Genomic DNA, 22,505 nt, shown 5'->3' with positions numbered 1-22,505 from the left:
TTTTTCTTCACTGTCTGTTGTAATTATGCAGCCCACTTGAAGAAGAATATGATCATGATTATGGTCCTCTGTACAAATGGCACATACCCACCGTGGGGGATCGGCCAAGAAATGGGCCGTTTGTAGAAAATTAATGAAAAAAAAGGGTTATGAGAAAAAAAGCGGCTCTCCCACAATCGAGAGTTGTGTAAGCATGAAATGGCAACCAGTAAAGCAGATTGGTCACAAAGAATGCCGTCACAGAATGCCGTCACAAAGAAAGACGTGTATCCCTTACCACGGATTGACGATGCTGTTGACTGCCTTCACTTCGCATCGTACTTTTCGTCGATTGACCTCCGGTCTGGGTCCTGGCAGATACCGATGCACCCTTCCGACAGAGAAAAGACCGCTTTTGTTACGCCTGACAGACTGTATGAGTTTAACGTCATGCCGTTTGGCTTATGTAATGCCTTAGAAACCTTCGAGCAATTTATGGACTCCATCCTCCGTGGTCTCAAATGGGAGATCTGTATGTGTTATTTAGATGACGTGATAATTTCTGGCCGAACTTTGCACGAGCACAAAAAGCGGCTCGGCGTTGTTCTGCACTGCATCCGACAGACTGGCCTCATTTTAAACTCTAAGAAGTGTAGTTTCGGTGAGCGTCAAGCCCTTGTGCTGGGATATCTCGTCGACAAGGACGGTATACGACCAGCTCCCCAAAAGATTTCTGTTGTTCGCAAATTTCTGCAGCCGAAGACAGTGAAAGACCTCAGCAGTTTCCTGGCCCTTTGTTCTTATTTTCGCAGGTTTATTAAAGACTTCGCCCAGCTTGCTTGTGCGCTGATTTACCTGCTCCGTAAGGACACTCCTTACATATGGTCCGCTCAATGCGACACTGCTTTCCTGCAGCTGAAGTTCTCGCTAACCTCTGGGCCATTTCTCCGCCATTTCGATCCGGAGGCGTTCATCGAACTATATACTAATGCAAGTGGTGTGGGCATTGGTGCTGTGCTCGTCCAGTTTCATGACGGACGGCAACACGTCGTTGCGTACGCAAGTCGTACTTTGACGTAACCAGAGATCAATTATACAGCCACAGAACTGGAATGTCTTGCTGCTCTTTTCACCGTCCACAAGTTCAGAACTTATTTGTATGGCCGCCATTTCAAGATTGTCATCGACCATCATTCTCCCTGCTGGCTCATTGGACTGCGTGACCCAGCCGGGTGGTTGACTCGGTGGGCCTTGCGTCTTCAAGAATGCGACTTTTCTGTTGCTTATAAGAGCGGTGGATGCCGACTGCTTATCTCGTCTGCCCTCTCAGAGCGAGGGTACTGATGATGACGATTTCGTTGACTACTTAACTACAATCTCATCACACTTTCCTGACTTTGCCGTCTTCAAGAACGAACAACAGCGCAACCCTTCACTAAAGCCGCTTATTGATGCGACCCACAGAACGGGCTACGCCATTTGTGATTCGTGACGGTCTGCTTTACCACAAAAATTATTCAAACAGCGGTACTCCACTGCTGCTCGTCGTCCCAAAATGCCTGCGCTTTGCTGTACTTCGGACCATGCACGACAACCTTACATCCGTTCACCAAGGATTCGCTCGAACGCTCCACTGCCTCCGACAACGTTTCTATTGGCCTCAATCGTGCAAGACAATCAAGCAGTATGTCGCCAGCTGTGATTATTATGCAGGTTCCTTTGTTTAAAGATTCAGACGGTTCTCTGAGGTGGAGCATCCGAGAACCCAATTGAGTACAAAGCCATTTGTCTCAAAAACAGACACACAAACTTTTAATAAAAATAGAACGAGAATAAAAAACCATAAAATTAACACTCCAAAGGACATTACGGCAAGAAACGCGCTTAGGGCTACGATGGTATTAACAGTACGCGAGTCCGGGCTGACCACGACTGTGAGGGCGCATAGTAGCCTCGACGTGGAGAAGCGGAGGCAGGATGACGACAGAAGTGGTGTCGGTCTCACCAAAGGTCGGGGTGTTGGACCGTTGACCGGGCGACCAGAGTGTGGCAGTTCTGGCTTGGAGAGGGAAGGCATGCGGCTTGGCGGCACGAGCAGATGGCGGCGGCGTTCTGGCCAGGCATCTGGGCGTAGAACTCGAGCCCGTAGCCCGACTGCTCTCGTCCCGCCCACGGGCGCAGAGGCTCGCCGGCCTCGGGCGGCGGTTCACGATCGAATAGAGTGGCAACGCACAGGAACGGGTTGGCATGAGGCCACAACCGGGTGAAGTCGTGGTGGTTCGGGTCTGATACCCGACGGCCTGTCTTCAACGCCCGCTCGGGTGGCCGGTCTTCTCCTGGCATCGCTTCCTGGAACTCTCCCCGGGTCTCCCCCTTCTCCTGCCAGCGCGCCTAGCTTTTCTGCAGCTCTGGCCGATTCGTCGTTTGCTCATTGGCTGCTTGACGCTCCGTGGTTTCTTCTAAATGGGCTGGCTTTTTTTTCTTTTAGTTTCTTTTCTCGGGCCGCGTGTACACGTGCCGGATGCTCTTCGACGTTGTCGTTTTCCATCCAGCACGGAAATCGGCTCGGCGAGCGGACTACTTGCCTGCTTCTTGCCCTTCCCAACCACCGCACCACGTCGCGCACTACGCACATCACAGTCTCCAATCACCGCACCGTGTCGCGCACGACACACATCACAGTGATGTCTGCCAATGTCACAAAGAACCGACTGCAGCTCCTGCAGGAACTCTGCATCCGGTTAGACCGCCGACTTCACTTGTTGAGAAAGTGGGCATAGGTTTACTTAGTCCCTTCCCCGTCTTCCACTGGCTGCTGCTGAATAATCGTGTGCGTGGATTATTTACACGTTATACTGAAACAATGGCACTTGTCTCAGCTACAGCATCCGATGTTTCGGGGTTTCTTCTGCATTCGATTATGCTGCGCTATGGAGCTCCTCGTGTGGTGATAAGTGATCGCGGACGGCAGTTCACCGCTGGCGTCGTGGAAGAGTTGCTACACCTTTGTGGAACTCAATATCGCCATTCTACACCTTACCATCTGCAAACCAATGGTCTGACTGAGCGCACCAATCGTACCCTCGTCAACGTGCTTTCAATGTCTATCTCAGCGGATCATAAGAACTGGCGTGCTGTATTACCGTTCATCACGTATGCCTTGAACACAGCCAAACATGGAGTCAGAGGATACGCACCTTTCTTCCTCCTCTACGCTCGGCATCCTCAAAGGTTTCTCGACACAATAATTCCTTTTTCACCTAACGACGACGCTTCTGTCACGCAGATATTCTGTCATGGTGAAGAAGCACGTCTACTTGCCCGACTCAGAGCCCTATCGTCCCATGTTCATGCTGAGGTTCGCTTCGACGCACAACAATTGTCCGTCAGATTCGCAACCGGTGACTTCGTGTGGCTGTAGACACCGCTTCGGAAAAGGGGACTTTGCCAAAGCTTCTCTCGAAGTATTCAGCCCCGTCGTCATTCTCAAATGCTTGAGTGAAGTGACCTATGTCATCGCTAAAGTGACAGCTGATAATCGCCGTTAACGCAAGACGCAAGTTGTGCTCGTCGCATGATTTGTAACCGTACCATCAACGCGCACTTTGACTCGCTCGGTGAGCTTCGTCTGCTCCGAGGGAAAATGTAACGCCGCACCGGAGGAGCGTGGAAAAGAAGAAGACGCGGCGCGAGGTATTCGGAGTGATGGGCTGTTACGGACCGTCCCATGTGTTTTCTACCATTTTCGCTGTAAATAATACCATTCTTCATTCTTAACAATATTAAAAGTGCGAAACAATAACAGGAGATCGACCCACGCAAGAGGCCGCGTTTCTACCAGGATGCTCGCCTTCGTGCATAGCGTTCGCAGCCAGTGTTTCCCGGTAAACGTTACGGTCACATAAGCTGCAGTTGCCGGGAAGCGTGAAAAGCAGTAAGGGTTCTTTGAATGCTTTAGGCGTCTCACTCTTAAAGGCGAAGCTTAACCGTCCTCCCAATTTTTATGCTTGGCGCTCTAATTAATTATTGAATCAAGGATGAAGCTTTTCATTGCAGTACAAATATTCTGGTGCCTTTACGCCAATGTGGAAGCTCCACTCGAAAGCAAGAAGGGGACGTTCATGGCGGGGCCAAGCTCCTTTAAAGGATTATTGAGCACCCTTTTTCTGGCCGAGCGAAATCGTCGGCATGCAAGGAGAAAGTGTTAAAAACAAGATTTCTGTTGTCATATGTTCTTTTAAGCGCCATGGCGGATCTAATATTTACCGCTTTATATGCCACTAGAACACCTACTCTTACTAGCGAAAACATACGTTTTAGAAAATATTAAGCACAGCTTGGTTCAGACAAGCAGCAATTTATTGATGTATAACTACCCGTGTAGACAACTGCCCTACCTTAGAACTGACACAGATGGAGCAGATAAACAAAAGAAGATCCGCTTAGAAATCACATTTTATGTGCATATATATTTTAAAATTTATTATATTTTTGGTCGTTCACGTTCGTTCGTGTTCTCCGCGCTTCCATACATAGACACCTACATATTCATGGTACAATAAAATTGAAAACAAAGTTATAAATCTTAGGAAGTATATTATTTTTGAGCTTGATCTCTAGTCCGTAAAACGTGATTTGTGCTGACGTGTTAGGGAGTATCAGGAAAAAGAACTCATGATTGGTTAAATCACGTTTCCAGCTGCGAAATGGGAGAATCGGGGAGTAAATATAAACGCCGTGCCTCTGCTTCTGTACACAACTCGCCCACGAGCGTCGACCAGACCGATGGCGTCTACGCACACTCTCCCGATCATGTTGTTTCCGATTGTTTTATTGTTTCTCCAAGCCACATATGCTGCCGAAGACGTGGAAGCGAGGCTCGATACACAAGGTAGTAATATGTCTCCTTTCTGTTCTCTTCTTACGAAAGGAAAATATTACGAATTATATGAATTGATGTATTATATTTACCTTAGTAACGGTATCCTCATTTCCACATTAAGATTGGTCCCACAGGAGTCAGTCGTCAATACGTTCTACTGTCAGCTGAATAGCAAAAGTTTTCGTATGCTTTCGTATTGGCATTAAAACGGGAACAGTATTCTTCTGCCGCCGACTGCATTTTGCATGTTCATTGAAAGAAAAAGAAAGATCGCACTTTCTCCGGAAAAGGCTAAGCAGCGATTGAGATAGCAAAATAGTAGATTGCTATACGAAGCAAGGATATCAGTTTTATCGGCCGCATTCACTTGTAGACGTTCGCTTACTAACTAAATTAACAATGATATAACATGTAAGCGCGATTGAACGACGACGTAGAAAGAAACATATACTCTGAAACAGCGCTGTTTCTGTGTATCTGTTTCTTCTACGTCCTTGTTCAATTGAGCTCGCGCATTCTGTCATGGATTCAAACCAACTAGTCCGCCAACGTGTTTTAAATAAAGTATCAAGCACTGTATCACGCGGATAGGTAAACATGAACACATCTCACTCGATGAGCGCAGGAAGTCGCTGCAGAAATGCTGGAGTGAGAAATCGCGGCAGAAGCACCGATCGAATCGACCTGCCCATCTCTCGCTTCAACGCGAACGGAACGTCGAAAGCACAGCGCATACAAAGCTACTGCCACTAAGCGCAATCTGCAAACATCGCAGATCGCTTTGACGATGAGGCCAGCGCCGGCGCGCACTTTGGCCACGTCGCAGAATCGCTTTCATGATAGGGCGCCCGCACGGAGCAGAACGCCCCCCTCGGCTCACCCCGTGCCTCGCGCATGACAGGAGAAGGCGCGCTTTCGGCCCACCATCCCCGCTCGCACAAGCGAGATCGAGCCGCGCTCGCCCGGCGAACGCGCCGCTATTGCCCATGTAGTTGCTATCGCAATAAAACGAGCCGTGCCAGACGCCGAGGACAGGAAACCTAACATGCAGCATGTAGTAGGTCAACTTCCTGTAAGCCACCTACCTGATAGCGTACAGAAAATGGATCAAATACTTGGTCAAAGAGTACAAGTAGGTGGCACACGTCCTCTAAGTTTGTGTTTTACAGCGAAAGCTCTATATGGCTAGCCGATTCGTCAGTCCGTCAGTCGCCTGTACGCCGAAAGCTCCTCCGGCGCAATCAGATTCGCATGCGCGAAAAAATATAGAAAGAGAGGCCCGCGATATAGCCAACACCACCTAGATAGCACAACACCTGCTTACTCCGATCCATGACGTCACCTATATACTTGGCCCAAAATTTCCATTGACCAGGCTGACGTGATGATAGGGGTGACGCGATAACCACTGTTGCCTACTCGGGAATATCCCCATTAGATTATGTGGCTGTCGGACCACATAACATGGCAATTATAATGGATCGAAGTGAAAAGGCGTTGTGCTATTTAGGTGCTGTTGGACCAGCTTTGCCAGGAGTGACTTCGTTGCTCTCCATCGCAGCCGAGCAGGCGCGCAGCAGTTTCTCGTCGACTCCGAAACGGGTAGGCCACGCGTCATACGTACTCCTTAGGAGCACGCAGCTTTTGATCGGTAACGCTGGAAGCAGAACCGGTCTACGCCATGCCGATGCTGCCTCCCGGGCACAAGAACAGGCTCGTGCAGCCGAGCGCAAGCAGCAAATGCGTACCGACTGTCCGGCAGCCTACCAAGCCGTCGTTCATTGAACCGTCGGGATTAAGCGAGTGGTGAACACCTGGGCCGCAGGTTTCAGCTTCACTGTTTAACCATCTGCACAGAGAGTTCGTGCGGTGATCTTTTGAAATTATGGCTTCGCTCCGCTCTTTCTTTATGACATGAACGACCAACTACCTAAGAACAAGATTCGCTTAATTTATTTGAGGAGCCAGAATAATATCATTATTGGTGCTTGTTTCTCTGCGATTAGAGCAAACCGACTCGTAAAAGTGCTAGTTTTCTGAGTAGTGTAGTCAGAAAAAACTTTACCACGCAAGAATTAGCACTGGTGAGTATGCCTACGGCTAAACTGAATAATACTTTGGTACTGCATTTAAGTTCTGACTTGGACTCGTTCGTTTCCAGGATGTGACAGACGGACCAGTGAATGCAGATATCCTGATGGTATGTATTTATGTTTTTATTATGTATGATACTTCTGTCATTGCTGCCGCATTGTGAATGTCCTAAATATTTCATCAATTCGGCTCTAGAAGAAATGTCCGTTAATGCAATGTTAAATCACTTCAGGGTGCGTCGGATTTTAAAACATGCGAGTTTAGACAGTCACATTTTTTGCCGAGGATTATTCATAGTGGTAGCGGATATAAAAATTGCCGCGATATTAAAAATGAAGATCAATATTTCAAAATATTCAGTAATAAACTTTTAATCAGCGAAATTGTCTGGCGCGTTGGGATCACAATACAAAAGTCATCCAGTATCTAACGCCTTTTGCTAGAAAATCTCTGCTTAGTACCAGTTTTAAAAATCAACCCCGGAGAACGGTGCCCTGAAATACATCGCACTACCACTTTGGGGTAGTTCCGTTAATACATTGCGGAACGCATCAACGATTAGTTGCACAATGCGATGATATATGCTTCCTTGACCGAAGAACAGCCACGCGCTTGAAAAAGAAGGTACAACACCGTTTTGGCAAGGTGAAGTCACAGCAATGGACGACCCTCTAGGAACCGCTAGGCCCCGCAAGCCTCTATTTCATTCATGGGGAACGGTAAGAGGCCCCCGAATGCCTCCCGTTCAGCGGGCCCCATTCAAGGCCCTAGTCGTCTTCCAACAGCGACCACATATTGCTGTGGCAGAAGATTTGTATGAGGCTGCCCAGCCAAGTGACCAGTTCCCACCAATATGCCAGCTTCTATCAGCCCTCAGCCCCCATGTGATATCGGCATGGGCCTCTCACTTCCCCCCCCCCCCCCCAGAAACTAAGGCGGCATTTGCTTTGTGCGGACGTACATCATGACGAGTACCTTATGCACTTTCATACAGAACCCTGCGCTGTCTCGCTGAGCAGGCATGACGTGTCTGCTCAGCTGGATGGCTATTAGCAGTTCTACATCTGAAGCCTGGCGAATCCCGTCTGAAACTTTCATCATGCTGCCGCGTAGCATTGCGCAGCTGTGTGGGCAAAGTAATGGAGAGGGTGATTCTTGCACTGCTGTAGTGGTATTAAGGCAAAAGCCTTTATTGGCTCATACTCGCGGCGTCCGACCGTCCGTCCGTCCGTGCCCTGGAACGGTGCCAGCTGTGGCTTCTCCACCTCACACTCTCTCAGCAATCACGTGATGGCACAGCGGCGCATAGCAGCAGTTGCGCCGCCACAGCAGCGGCCTCTCCCCCTTACAATCTCTCAGCAATCACGTGACGGTACAGCGGCGCGGCGCGGCAACGCTCCTTTGTCAGACGTCTTGCAGCAGTCGAGTTAGTCGGACGGGTCCCAAGCGGCCCAGTGATGAGACCACGGCAAGCGGTTCGGAGAAGCGCCCCAAGAATGTGGATTCCCCCGATACCAAACGTCAGAAGAAGAATGAGCGAATGCGCATGCGGCGGGCTAACATGTCACCCGCACCAAGGGCAAGGAAGCGGAAAGGAAGCGACAAGAGCGAGTGGCCGCGTTCCACTGTGCTAGTGTGCTGGGCGGCTTCATTCGTGCCACAAAATTGTGCAATTGTATAAACAATAGCCCACCTGCATGGTCCTCCGTGACCACAGCATACTGTAATAAAATAAAACACACCAACAATATGGGCGCTCTTTCTGAGGCTTTCTACAATATAGCTTGCTCGTCCTGACCAACACTGAACAAGAGGAGCCTACGTATAATCCAAACTATCCAGTATGAGGCTCTTCGTATATGTCTCGGCCTCCCTCGAATTGTATCAATGCATCAACTATCGCGGTCGCTTGAGATTTCCTAATCACGACGCACATTACAGTTGAAGCACTCAGGGTACACATAAGGCATCTTTCCCGCACACCTAATCACCAATTAGCTGTTCTACCCACTAAGAGACCGCACACCTCTTTCTGCAAAACTGTATCAGTTCAGAGTGATTTGCTACCATCTGGCTTAACGCATGCAGCGAAACTTTCCATGAATCCTTGGTGTCTCATTCAACCCTAAGGGCAGGTGACTATAATTTGGTATCCAGAGCAAGGTAGACTTGTGATCAACTCTCAAAAAGCTTACTTTGCTACTCTTAAATTAAAGATACAGCGAGTATACACCAGCTACGTCATACCGAATAGGTTAACCGCAGCTGTTTTCATTGTGGCATTATCGGTAATGAACGTGCGTATGAAGGTGTTATGATAGCTCGCACAGAAGACCAGTATTTGTCGATCCCGTTTGCAAGGACGGCTGCTGAAAAAAAAACTCGAAGGAAATGGGCAGTTCAGATGCGAGCACAGTTTTGTCCTGGTAAATCAGGATAATTCAATAATAGACGAACATGCAAAATTAAGGAAGATTCACGCATGAGGAGAGCTAACATTAGGTTACGCAGAAACAGATTTTTGTCTTTCAATAGGAGGATGAGTAGATTTTAATGAACAGAAAGGAGGAGAGGTCGGCCTGGAGAGCGTGTCTCTAGCCTGCTACTCCTCACTGGGGAAAGGGGAAGTGGGAAATACAGGGAAAGGTAGGTGGTGGGTGATTATGCTATGGTACAATGAGATACTATATACACGTTGTCCAATCTGCGGATGCGCACTGTAGACGCAATACACGTAAGAGTAATCTTGGCACAAAAAGTTATTGCGCAAATACATTTCGCACTGACTACACGTCTCATAGCTTCTAGAGGTGATCGTCTAAACCAGTCTCACTTAAAAAGTTCAAAAGTGATTTTATGGCACGTTGGGCACAGTCAACACTCCTCCACGCGCCTAAAAGCTTTTCTTCTGAAAAGGGGCGGGAGTCCAAGCTGTCAACAGTAGATTTGAGTGTTCTTCGTTCTGCCGCATATTGAGGGCACACGCAAAGTACGTGAGCTATTGTCTCGAGAGTGTGACAGACGCTACATTCAGCGTCCCGTGCTTGTCCAATCTTGTGAAGGTATCGGTGGGTGTATGCAACACCCAGCCGTAATCGATGAATGAGTGTTTCCTGGCTTCTCCGCAACCGAAGTGGAAACCGGAATTGTAATCCAGCGTCAAGTCTATGGAGGTGCTCTTGTCGACGTTCAGGGTTGTCCCAATGTCGCGCCGTAGAAGTTTTAATGGAGGTATGGAGCAAGGCGTTAATGTCATACCGTGAGAAATGAATTTTTATAATGGTTCCGTCAGTGTGCGCCTTTCTTGCTTCCGCGTCAGCCTGTTCGTTTCCAACTATTCCACAATGGCCAGGAATCCACTGCAGCACGATGGTGTGGCCGAAATGAGACGCCTCAGCAAGCAGAGATATGATGTCATAAACCAGAGGACTATATGCGGTTCTGTCATTCATATAATTGCTGATGAGTTGCAGTGCTGGTTTTGAGTCACAGAACACTGTCCACTTCTCGAGACTCTGTTGCAGTATGCAGCGAACTGCTTCACGAACTCCGGTTAACTCAGCTGCTGTAGACGATGTCCTGTGTCCTGTCTTGAACCGTTGTGCGATCCCCATTCCTGGAACCGTGTAGGCCGCCACGGAAGAGGTCTGTGTCACAGAACCATCTGTAAGAACATGTTCGTAATATCCATACATGTAAGCAATGCATGATAGCACGAAATGCTTGAGCTCAGCAAGCGGCATTTTCGACTTCTTCGTTATTCCATGGATTGAGAGTTTCACCGTTGGCTTTGCCATCGTCCAGAGTGGAACTTTGGGTATGTCATACGGTCCGAAGTCTGACGTAGTACTGCGGAAACCCGCAAGGTGGAGAGAAGTAATGAATAAAGGGAAAATCAGACATCCACCCGTTCGTAGCAATTGCTACAAAGGAAACCCATACGGCTTCCTTGAAAGAAAAGCCTCAGAGTTGAAGGAAAATCCGTCCTGGTCCGGGACTCGAACCCGGCACCACCACCTTTCCGGGGCAGCCGCTCTACCATCTGAGCTAACCAGGCGGCTAGCTGATGGCAGGGCGAAGTCGAATTCGTCGATGACACGAAGCATAGGCAAGAGTTTGACGTAGTAGTTCTGCGGAAACTTGCGAGGTGGAGAGAAGTAGTTTGACTACTACGTCAAACTCTTGCCTATGCTTCGTGTTGTCGACAAATTCGACTTCGCCATGCCATCTGCTAGCCGACTGGTTAGCTCAGATGGTAGAGCGGCTGCCCCGGAAAGGCGGTGGTCTCGGGTTCGAGTCCCGGACCAGGACTAGTTTTTCTTCAACTCTGAGGCTTTTCTTTCGAGGAACCAGTATGGGTTTCCTTTGTAGCAATTCCTACGAACGGGTGGATGTCTGATTTTCCCTTTATTCATTACTTCTCTCCACCTTGCTGGTTTCTGCAGAACTACTACGTCAAACTATTGCCTATGCTTCGTGTTGCCGACAAATTCGAGTTCGCCCTGCCATCTGCTAGCCGCCTGGTTAGCTCAGATGGTAGAGCGGCTGCCCCGGAAAGGCAGTGGTCCCGGGTTCGAGTCCCGGACCAGGACGAATTTTTCTTCAACTCTGAGGCTTTTCTTTCGAAGAACCCGTATGGGTTTCCTTTGTAGCAATTGCTACGAACAGGTGGGTGTCTGATTTTCTCTTTATTCATTACTTCTCTCCACCTTACGGGTTTCCGCAGAACTACCACGTCAAACTCTTGCCTATGCTTCGTGTTGTCTACAAATTCGACTTCGCACTGCTATCTGCGAGCCGCCTGGTTAGCTCAGATGGTAGAGCAGCTGCCCCGGAAAGGCGGTGGTCCCGGGTTCGAGTACCGGACCAGGACGAATTTTTCTTCAACTCTGAGGCTTTTCTTTCGAGGAACCCGTATGGGTTTCCTTTGCAGCAATTGCTACGAAACGGGTGGATGTCTGATCTTTCCTTTATTCATTACTTCTCTCCACCTTCCGGGTTTCCGCAGGACTACTACGTCAAACTCTTGCCTATGCTTCGTGTTGTCGACAAATTCGACTTCGCCCTGCCATCTGCTAGCCGCCTGGTTAGCTCAGATGGCAGAGCGGCTGCCCCGAAAAGGCGGTGGTCCCTGGTTCGAGTCCCGGACCAGGACGAATTTTTCTTCAACTCTAAGGCTTTTCTTTCGAGGAACCCGTATGGGTTTCCTTTGTAGCAATTGCTACGGACAGGTGGATGTCTGATTTTCCCGGTTCGAAGTCCGACGGCAATAAGTCTTGCGGCGACAACACGGCTTCCGAGTAGGCGGCGACAGGACGTATGCTTGTGACGTTTGTGAGTGGATGATTCCTGCGCCTAGTCAGTAGCTTTAGATGCACTCGCAATGGCTCATGTTGCAGATAAACTCGAGCTGTGCACGCACTTGCCTCTGCAATAGTGCCCCAAGTAGACGCACATCGTGGTACTCCTAGGCAAATTCTCAGTGCGCGCGCCTGAGCACTTTCAAGTGTGCGTACAACTGGAGGGCCCCCATGATTTTCCTGACATATGTCGAATGAGCTGAGTAAAGCTGTCCAGTTTTTTTTTTAATCCAGAGAGGTGCTTCGACCAAGATAAGTCGCGGTCGATGCTGTCTCCGAGAAACTTGTAGTAGGTTGCTGAAGGTATAATCTTCCCATCAATCATAACGGGGTAGCAGGCCATTGACTTAAGTGTAAATGCCATGGTTACATTTTCTTCCGGTGAAAGCTGCAGTCCGCGACTGTTTAGGCATCTCGACGTTATTGACACCGCGCGCTGCAGCTTCGTTTGCACTTGCAAGCGCGTTAAGCTCGTGGTCCATATACAGATGTCGTCTGCGTACAGAGAGACCGAGACTGTGCCTGCGTGATCTTTGACCAGTGCAATGAGAACGACATTAAATAAGGTTGGGCTCAATACACCTCCTTGAGGCACTCCACTATAGACGGGGTGGTTCTTTGTTTCACCGTCTGGAGTTGTCATAAATATCGTTCCCTCTTGAAGGTAGCTGGCTATCCACTGATGCATACCTCCCCCGACGCCACATTATTCTAGGGCATTTAAAATTGCATCATGTAGAACGTTGTCAAAAGCACCCTTTGTTGCAAATGGGTCGCAAGCCCCAAGGGTAGCGTTGGCCTGGCAGCCTGGGGTACAGCTGGAAGCATCCGAAGGTCCTGGCAAAGGATGAGTCGACTGCTAACAGAACAACTTGTTTATTCTAGCTTCGCAAAAGAGCGGCCGGTCAGGTCGACCGAAGTGGAGAGACGGGAGACCACGTTACTCGACGGAAGAAATCGGAGCCTCTCTCGGCGTCCGTGGGCTGCTGCTTTTATACTCTCGGAGTCGAGGGCAAGAAGGAACGGCTCGGGATGAGGCGCACGTTACGGCGCCGCGAGGACACGTTGAGACTAGAAGGTGACGCATCCGCCGGGCCGGCGCCGGTCAGACCTCCTCGCTTCACACTTGGGGAGCTCCTCTCCCCGGCTGCCGCGCTTTGACAAGCGTGGGCACCAACATGCACACACACACACACGCACACACGAAGACACGTGGCATTGAAACATGCCTGGACGTGCATGGCAGGAGGCGTTGCGGCAGCGCTGAACGGGCCAAAATGTCCGCCGCTTTGAACGAAGCCCCGGCGTCCGTTGCATCGCGCCGGCTATACCGCGCGTTGTAGGCGAAACGTAACAGACCGCCCCACCGGGAGAAGGAGATCCCGATGGTCAGGGGACTGCATCCGCTGTCCGGAGGGATGTCGCTCGATGATGCTCGTAACCGAAGTCGGTCGTCCCTCGGCGTTTCTTGAGCGCAGCGCACAGAGAAGGCCTCGTTCTCACGTTCAGGTTCACACAGGACACTGCAAAGTGACTTCGGGAGAGATGCCATTTTTGTTCTCGTTCCCAGCAAGCGTTAGAACTACGCCGAAACTCAACCGCTCAGTCAGCAAGCACGACACAACCCTCACTAAGCCATGCCAGGCTCTTTCCCCTTTTATACTATTGCCTAGTTCCTTACAGTAGTCTAGCAGCACTCAGAACGCGTCCACAAATTGGAAAATTGCACTAGAAAGCACGTCATGACTTTGAAACACTAAACAAAAGCAATATGTTAAAGCTCCTGCCTCAGGAAGAAAAACATCAGTAACAAACAACTTTGAGGCTGATTCCTACGTTAGGGGCCTCGACTTAAGCCATCGGCGCTACCGTTGAGACTCCCCTTTTTGTAACGCACCTCAAAGGAATATTGTTGCAAAGCGAGACTCGAGCGCAGGAGGCGGCCATTTTTGGACGAGATGGTCTGCAGCCATTGGAGAGGGCAGTGATCCGTCTCGAAGCATGCGAAGCGGAGACCGAAGCGAGCGACCGTACACTAGCTCAGCTGGCGAAAACCCCGTAGCCGCATGCGGCGCGGTCCTCAATGCAAACATCACCCCAGGCAGACACAGCTCCCAGTCAGTTTGTTGTTCAAACCACAATGCTCTCAACACGCGCTTCATGACGGAGTGGAGCGTCTCAACGGAATTCGACTGTGGGGGGTACACTGAGCTGTGTAACAGCTTTACCCCGCACCTTTCGAGAAAGGCTGTCGTCAAAGCGCTAGTAAACACTGTGCCCTGATCTGACTGGATTTCCGCAGGAAAACCAACTCGCGCAAATGTGGACAGTAGTGCATTGACTATCTCAAATGAGCTGAGTTCTTTAAGCGGCACTGCTTCAGGGAACTTTGTCGCTGGCCAGATCACAGTCAAAATGTGTCTGTACCCCGTGCTTGTTACCGGCAGAGGTCCCACTGTATCAATAACGAGCCGTCTAAAAGGCTCCGTAATGATAGGTACCAACTTCAACGGCGCCCTCGATTTGTCCCCTGGTTTGCCCACCCGCTGACAGGTGTCACATGTCCTCACAAAGTGTTCTGCGTCACGAAAACACCCTGGCCAATAGTACTCTTGCAAGAGACGGTCCTTAGTCTTCTTAACTCCTAGATGTCCGGACCACGAACCTCCATGCGACAAGCGCAACAGATCCTGACGGCAGCACTGAGGCACGATCGAACTCCACTCCCCAGCGGTCTAGATACTTCCTGTACAGGACCCCACCTCTTTCCACAAAACGAGCATTTTTCTTGGCGATACCTTCCTTGACATTGTAGCGCATGTTTTCTAGGCTGCCATCCTTTTTTTGCTCGGCTATCAAAGCCGACCGGCTGACTTTTAGCAACCTATTGAGTCCATCTGACGTAGGCGCGATGAGCAAATCTGCAGATAGCTCTTCTAACTTTCCCGTGTCGGGCATGTCCTCTCCAGTATCTGGTGCCTTCAACGCTACAGGCTCAATTTTATTCAGTTCGGACGTGCTCTGAATATCAGCTTGCTGCGCCTCCAACCCTTTCTCTTTGTTCGACACCGTCGGCCCCGCTACTACCGCCTTTGCAGCGAGCTCCCGAACTCTCGATCTGGTTAAGGCCTGAACGCTAGCCTCACCGAACAAAAGCCCCCTCTCGCGCAGGAGGTGATCGGACCTGTTTGAAAATAGGTACGGGTACTGGGGGGGCAGCATAGATGACACTGCGGCCTCCGTCTCAAGCGCTCCGAAAGGGCCTTCAATAAGCACTTTTGCTACGGGCAGACACACGCTATGAGGTTCCACGGCTTGCTTGATCCATGCGCACTAGCCCGTGAACATATCGGGTTCTACGTAAGAGGGGTGAACTACATCCATTGTAGCTGCGGAATCGCGAAGCACTCGGCACTCTTTCCCGTTCACGAGGAGGTCTCGCATGTAAGGCTCGAGAAGCTTCATGTTCTCGTCAGTGCTGCATAATGACAAAAACACGACTTTTATTCTTGTTTCCGGACACTGCGCCGAAAAGTGACCCGGCTTCTGGCACGTATAACACACGCGCACTTGCCTCGTCTCGAACCGCTTTCTGCGTTCGGCTTCGGCTGCCGCCATCTCCTTACGTTCGGTCGGACTGCTTTCTCTCGCATCCGCACTACGTGTGTCCCCCCTTGCTCTCACGGGCGTGAACTTCGGCCTCTCAAACTTGGAGCCAAATTCACCCTTTTGACCGTCCTTAGCTCCGCGAGCCCGACGCGTCACAAACTCCTCGGCTAGCTCGGCGGCTTTAGCCACCGTACTAACGTCTGGCCTATCCAAGACCCAGTACCGCACGTTCTCGGGTAACCGACTATAAAAGTGTTCCAGCCCGAAACACTGCAGAACTTTCTCGTGGTCACCAAACGCTTTCTCTTCTTTGAGCCACTCCTGCATGTTTGACATAAGCCTGTAGGCAAACTCTGTATATGGCTCACTTCTGCCTTTCTCATTTTCCCGAAAATTCCGACGGAACGCCTCCGCTGGCAGCCTGTACTTTTTTACCAGACTCGATTTCACTTGGTCGAAATCCTCTGCCTCCTCTCTCTTCAAGCGAGCGACTACGTCGGCCGCCTCGCCGGGTAACAAAGTGAGCAAGCGCTGTGGCCACGTTTCTCGAGAGAACCCGTGCTTCTCGCACGTTCGCTCAAAGTTAACCAGGAACAAACCAATGTCCTCTCCAAGCTTAAACGGCCGCATCAGGTCAGTCATTTTGAACGATACTCGTTCTCCTGCACCGTGTGCCTGACTTCCATTACGAGCGCGTTCCATCTCTACCTCGAGACGCTTCATTTCCAAAGCGTGTTGACGGGCGTGCTCCTCTTTTTCCTTCTCTTTTTGTTCTTTACGTTTGCGCTCGTCTTTCTCTTTTTGCTCTTTAAGTTCGCGCTCGTCTTTCTCTTTTTGCTCTTTAAGTTCGCGCTCCTGTCTTTTTGCCGTCTCCCTCTCCTCATTGGTCTCAACGCATTCCGACAGCTCGTCATCCTCAGCTTCTTACTCAAGAATAGCCCTTAGCAGTTCTGGTTTTCTGAGTTTGTCTGAGACATCCAGACCCAACTCTCTTGCAAGCTCCAGCAATTTCGGTTTGCGCAATGACTTCCAATCCATGGCTGCTCTGAATGCTGCTTTCTCTACTGCCTACTATTGTCTTGCCGCAAACTAACCCGGCAGCAACGACAACCACAATTACCAGCTCTGTTTCTGACACTAACAAAAGCCTGGCAAAACTCAGAAGAAGAAAGTCCCGCACTCACCAAACCTCGCAGCCAAAAATTCAGCGCAGTCGTTCCGCTGCAGGCAACCAGTCATCACACAGGGCTCGTTGCACTGCTCCCGGATGGTCGTTTGTGCTGCTCAGCATACATTCGACCGCATATCTTCGCTGCTGGCCTCCGTTGTCGCGATCTCACCACTGGCAGCCTGTTGTTGCAAATGGGTCGCAAGCCCCAAGGGTAGCGTTGGCCTGGCGGCCTGGGGCACAGCTGGAAGCATCCGAAGGTCCTGGCAAAGGATGAGTCGACTGCTAACAGAACAACTTGTTTATTCTAGCATCGCAAAAGAGCGGCCGGTCAGGTCGACCGAAGTGGAGAGACGGGAGACCACGTTACTCGACGGAAGAAATCGGAGCCTCTCTCGGCGTCCGTGGGCTGCTGCTTTTATACTCTCGGAGTCGAGGGCAAGAAGGAACGGCTCGGGATGAGGCGCACTTGACGGCGCCGCGCGGACACGTTGAGACTAGAAGGTGACGCATCCGCCGGGCCGGCGCCGGTCAGACCTCCTCGCTTCACAGTTGGGGAGCTCCTCTCCCCGGCTGCCGCGCTTTGACAAGCGTGGGCACCAACATGCACACACACACACACGCACACACGAAGACACGTGGCATTGAAACATGCCTGGACGTGCATGGCAGGAGGCGTTGCGGCAGCGCTGAACGGGCCAAAATGTCCGCCGCTTTAAACGAAGCCCCGGCGTCCGTTGCATCCGCGGCGGCTATACCGCGCGTCGTAGGGGAAACGTAACACCTTGATATCTAGAAAGACAGCAGCCGTTAATCGACGGCGACGTTTCTGATGTTCAACAGTTGTTACTAGGTCAATGACGCTGTAGATTGACGACCTGTCCTTCCGGAAGCCTGTCATTGCGTCTGGATATATATAACGCTTCTCCAAAAACCACACCAGGCGCGTCAAAACCATGCGTTCCATGGTTTTACCTATGCAACTGGCAAGCGCCACAGGTCTGTAGGAAAGCATAGCATGGGGTGTCTTGCCTGGTTTCAATAATGCCACGATTGTGCTTGTCTTTCAGTGTGCAGGCACAGTTCCCGAGGACCAAGATAGATTGTATAAAACCAGAAGCTCTTCGGTCGCTCGAGGGCCTAGATGGCGCAAGGTAGAATAGGTAATGCCATCAGGACCAGGCGCACTTGTTTGTCTTGAAGAGGAAATTGCTGCACGTAGCTCTTGCAGCGTGAATGGGAGGTCGAGGCGATCGTCCATTGTTGGAGGAGCACACCTGAGCACTGAAGCTACCGATGTTGTAGATCCGGAGAGGTGTATGCAGAAATCTTCCGCGATTTCCTTCTCACTGCGCCTATGGATGATAGCCAAAGCTCGGAAGGGACGTAGTTGTTGTGGAGAAGATGGCAGTGCTTGTACAACATGCCATATTGTTGACAACGGTTTTCTTGGGTCCAGGCTGGTGCAAAAGGACCTCCAACGTTGTCTGTCGAGCTTGTCTAAGTATCTTTGAATTTTCTCTTGCACGCGGCGTGACGTCTTCAAGTCTGATATCAATCTAGTTCGCCTTTATTTCCTCTCGGCGCTACGTCAGACTGCCCGCAGCTCTTCATACATAACGTCAACGGATGTTCTTGAATTTGATCTTTGGATGATGGGTGTTGCGTGCATTGCTGCTGTAATGCGCTCTTCAATCTCTTTCGGTGAAATTATAGAGTTTCACGATTCTTCCGGTTTGTTCTGAAAAGCATCCAAGTCACTGCGTCGCGCATGAGAACTTAGAAGACTTTCAATAGTTTACACAGCAGCCATAGGCGGTGATACGAAGAGCGCGGGAAATAAGGAGTTTTGACGTTGAGATGGTGAATTGTTGATGATAACTGCACGGGTGCTTACAACCAATAATAATAATAATAATAATAATAATAATAATAATAATAATAATAATAATAATAATAATAATAATAATAATAATAATAATAATAACAACATTTATTTATGCACCACAAGAACGTATACATAGTAAGCGGGCCTGTCGAAGTCTAAATGGCTTGTGTGACTAGGCCCGGCAGCGCCGGCAACAGCGATGAGGTCAGTGTATGTACATACAGGCGTTACCTTAGTGCCGACAAAACATTGCGCAAACAAAAGGAAAATTAAATACATGTTATTCCCACGTAGTGAACATTTCTTTCATGCTTATACAGAACAAAAAACAAAAATTAAAGACAAGTTACGGCAACGTAGTGAACATTCTTGTAAGCTCATATATATATACAAGTTCAGACAGCCAAATTACTTCCAATAAACACATACCCCTACATAAAATCACTCAGATGGAAGATGACATTTTTTTTAAAACCTTTTTTGACTGAACCGAGAAAAATTCGTCAGGTAGATCATTAAAGATTTTTGGCACATAGACACATCGTCGTGTCTCACCATACCTAGTTGATGAACAAGGAACATTGAAACGAATGTTGTCCCTCAAAAGTCGCGGGGCTATATATTTCTCTCTCAATTGGTCGTTCCAAAAATGACGAAGAACAACAGTTTGCTTAAATAACGACTGAACTGAAGGAAAACCTAACGCTGAAAATTAATTGTCGCCTGACACCTGGCCACAGCCATAGGCAACACTTTTCAATACATTTTTTAGTAACCTGTCAATTCTCGTTTGCCATCGCAATGCGCAGAAAGCGAAAAGGGTGATTCCGTATCGCAATATACTGTATGCGAGTGCATGCACTATGGTTTTCTTTATCGATGATGGCCTGAAACATTTCGTCTTAAAAAGCAACCAAGCGACACTCCTAAGTTTGCCACACAGATAGGCCAGATGATGCTGCCACAACATGCTGCTATCAATAAATAAACCGAGATATTTCACACAGTCTACATACTGAACAGGGTACATGTACATGAAACACAGTGCTGGTCATGCAAGAATACTGGAATGTTTATTGCTGTGGTCTTTAAGAGATTTCTAAAACATATTAACTGTGTCTTCATGATATTTACATTAATACAATTTTTCGCAAACCAGTGCAATACACTGTGTATTGTATTTTGCAGGGAGCCCACAGCCTTATCATAATTTATATGCTTTGTTAATATTACCGTATCGTCAGCATACTAATAGATAGTGCCTTTAGAAATTACTAGAGGAAGATCGTTTACGAATATGTTAAATAAAAGAGGTGATAAAATTGATCCCTGGGGAACATCGGCTGTAAGCTATTGCTTGCTACTGACGGTTTCCTTGTCGGCCATAACTATCTGTGACCTACCACACATGTAGCTTCGCAGTACGTTGCGTAATGGCCCTCTGAATTCCATTAAAGTTAGTTTCTCTAGTAGAATGTTATGATTCACTGTATCAAAATCTTTTTCTATGTCTAGAAATAGCGCACACGTGAATAAGTTGTTTTCAAATGCAGAAATACTTCATCTGAGAATTCTTCCAACAGGACTGTGGTACCTCGATTAGCAACGAAACCAAACTGCCTGGGCGATAAAGTCGAAAACTTCATTAAGAAAGACGTGATGCATTCGTAAAGGAATTTTTCTATTATCTGGAAAAGTACCGGCAAAATTGATTCTGGTCTATAGTTTTCAACCTTATCTTTTCTGCCTCCCTTATATAGTGGCTTAACTATAGCCGTTTTTAGAGTCTCGGGAATTACTACAGTTTCTAAAAAGCAAGATGTTCGCAAGCACATCGAAGTTTCTTCGCAGAGTCCCTACTGATATGCCATCTATTCCTGGTGGTTTATTTTGCCGAAAACTAACAAGAATCCTTTTCAGGTCAGGTGTTGATAAGTTAGGCAAAAAAGTGGACGCCGGCACAGATTCCTTCAACGTACAATGATTTTCCTGTTGGGATAAAGCGTTTGCAGAAGCACGCGAGAAAAAACGGTTGAATGCGTTAACTACCACTGTTTTGTCATCTAGAAATGAGTCAATGGGATTAGAAAGCACGTCACTTCCTCTCCTAAGATTATTTATTATAGACCACGTTTTCGCGGGACTTTTGCGCGATTGGTTGAATTTATTAAAAAAATACATTCTCTTCGCTGTTCGCAAAAGCCCGACTATTCTGTTTCTTGTCATGTTATATTCAGCTTTTAATCTCTCATATTTAGGAGAACATTTGCAGCGCTTCCAGAGCCAATTCCTAAAAGATATGGCACGCATAATATCAGCATTAAGCCAGTTAACATTATTTCTTCATTTTTTCATAACAGTATATGTGCTTAGGCGCTGAAAGTGTTTAAGTTGAGTGGAGAACTTTTCGTATACCTTATCGGGTGCACTGCCATCAATCAGCAAAGACCAGGCAAAATTAGTGATGTGTTGGTCGAACATTTATGTATTAGTGATTTGAATTTTCATTTTAGTTCTTTTTGTGTTCCCAACCGATTGATGTTCTACAGATAGAGAAGGCTTCAAAAGGCGACAGGCCACAAAGTAGTGGTCAGCTAACCTCTGATTTATGACGCAAGCAGCCACAGAATAGTCAGATGCGCGCACCACAATGTGGTCTATGCAGGACCCTATGAATCGGTTATTTAAGCACTCTTCTCTAGTCGGATGATTTATGATGGATTCCAAACCATAAGAAGACAAAATGGATAGGTAATCGGAAACAGTAGTTGACGTGACGTATAGCGTATTTATGTTCAAATCACCAGCTAAGCATAACTGCACAGCTGAACCCCATTTGGCCAGTATTTCATCGAGCTCTGCCAAGAATCGCCTCATACTGTTACATGGTGGACGATATATCGAAAGGAGGATTAGATCTGCATTTGAAACATTTATTTTTATGGCCAGGCATTTCGCATGAGCGAACGTAATATCTATTCCAGACGTCACATGCATGTCACGAACAAAAATCCCTAAACCACCTCCACGCCCTCATGGCCGGGTCACGAAATGTGAACGATAACCAGACAGCGTAAACATATCGACACCGACTTGTGGTATATTTATCTCAGTGAGAACAAAAGCGTCAACGTAATTGCTAGCCGCTTCCGCTATCTCTTTAAATTCAGTTCAGGACTTTTGTAGGCTTCTTATGTTTACCCTCACGAAAGTAAAATTATGTTGTGACCTCAGGCTAAACGTATTTTTGAACCTTCTAAAATCAGGAACCACACAGAAACTAGACGCCATGCTGCTTATACAATCATAGCAATATCAGCTGGCCTGATTACTAGGATCAAAGGTGCACCTTCGTCCTTCTTTACAAAAATCTCACGCCTTTTACCCAGGCGAATTTGTACCCGTTCTCTTTAGACACGTGTTGTGTCGGCAGCGGCAGGCAAGCGGGGGCCCCCGACCAGCGAACGCGCGGCGAGCGCCGACGCAGAGAGGAAGACACGGAGCTAACTGCTCCTGATGAAACCC

The 22,505-nt window shown here is 48.6% G+C and overlaps 1 non-coding gene across 1 annotated transcript; it reads left to right on the top strand.

Moving 5' to 3' along the window:
* Window positions 1-11,473: 11,473 nt before the first annotated feature.
* TRNAS-GGA (transfer RNA serine (anticodon GGA)) lies at window positions 11,474-11,548 on the top strand. Its single transcript has one exon. It is a non-coding gene; the product is annotated as a tRNA-Ser (tRNA).
* The last annotated feature ends 10,957 nt before the right edge of the window (window positions 11,549-22,505 follow it).

Source organism: Dermacentor andersoni, chromosome 4, assembly GCF_023375885.2.
Source record: "Dermacentor andersoni chromosome 4, qqDerAnde1_hic_scaffold, whole genome shotgun sequence".
Classification (NCBI taxonomy): domain Eukaryota; kingdom Metazoa; phylum Arthropoda; class Arachnida; order Ixodida; family Ixodidae; genus Dermacentor; species Dermacentor andersoni.
Note: the sequence above shows the minus strand (reverse complement) of the source record. Positions and strands in the feature narration are given on the sequence as shown.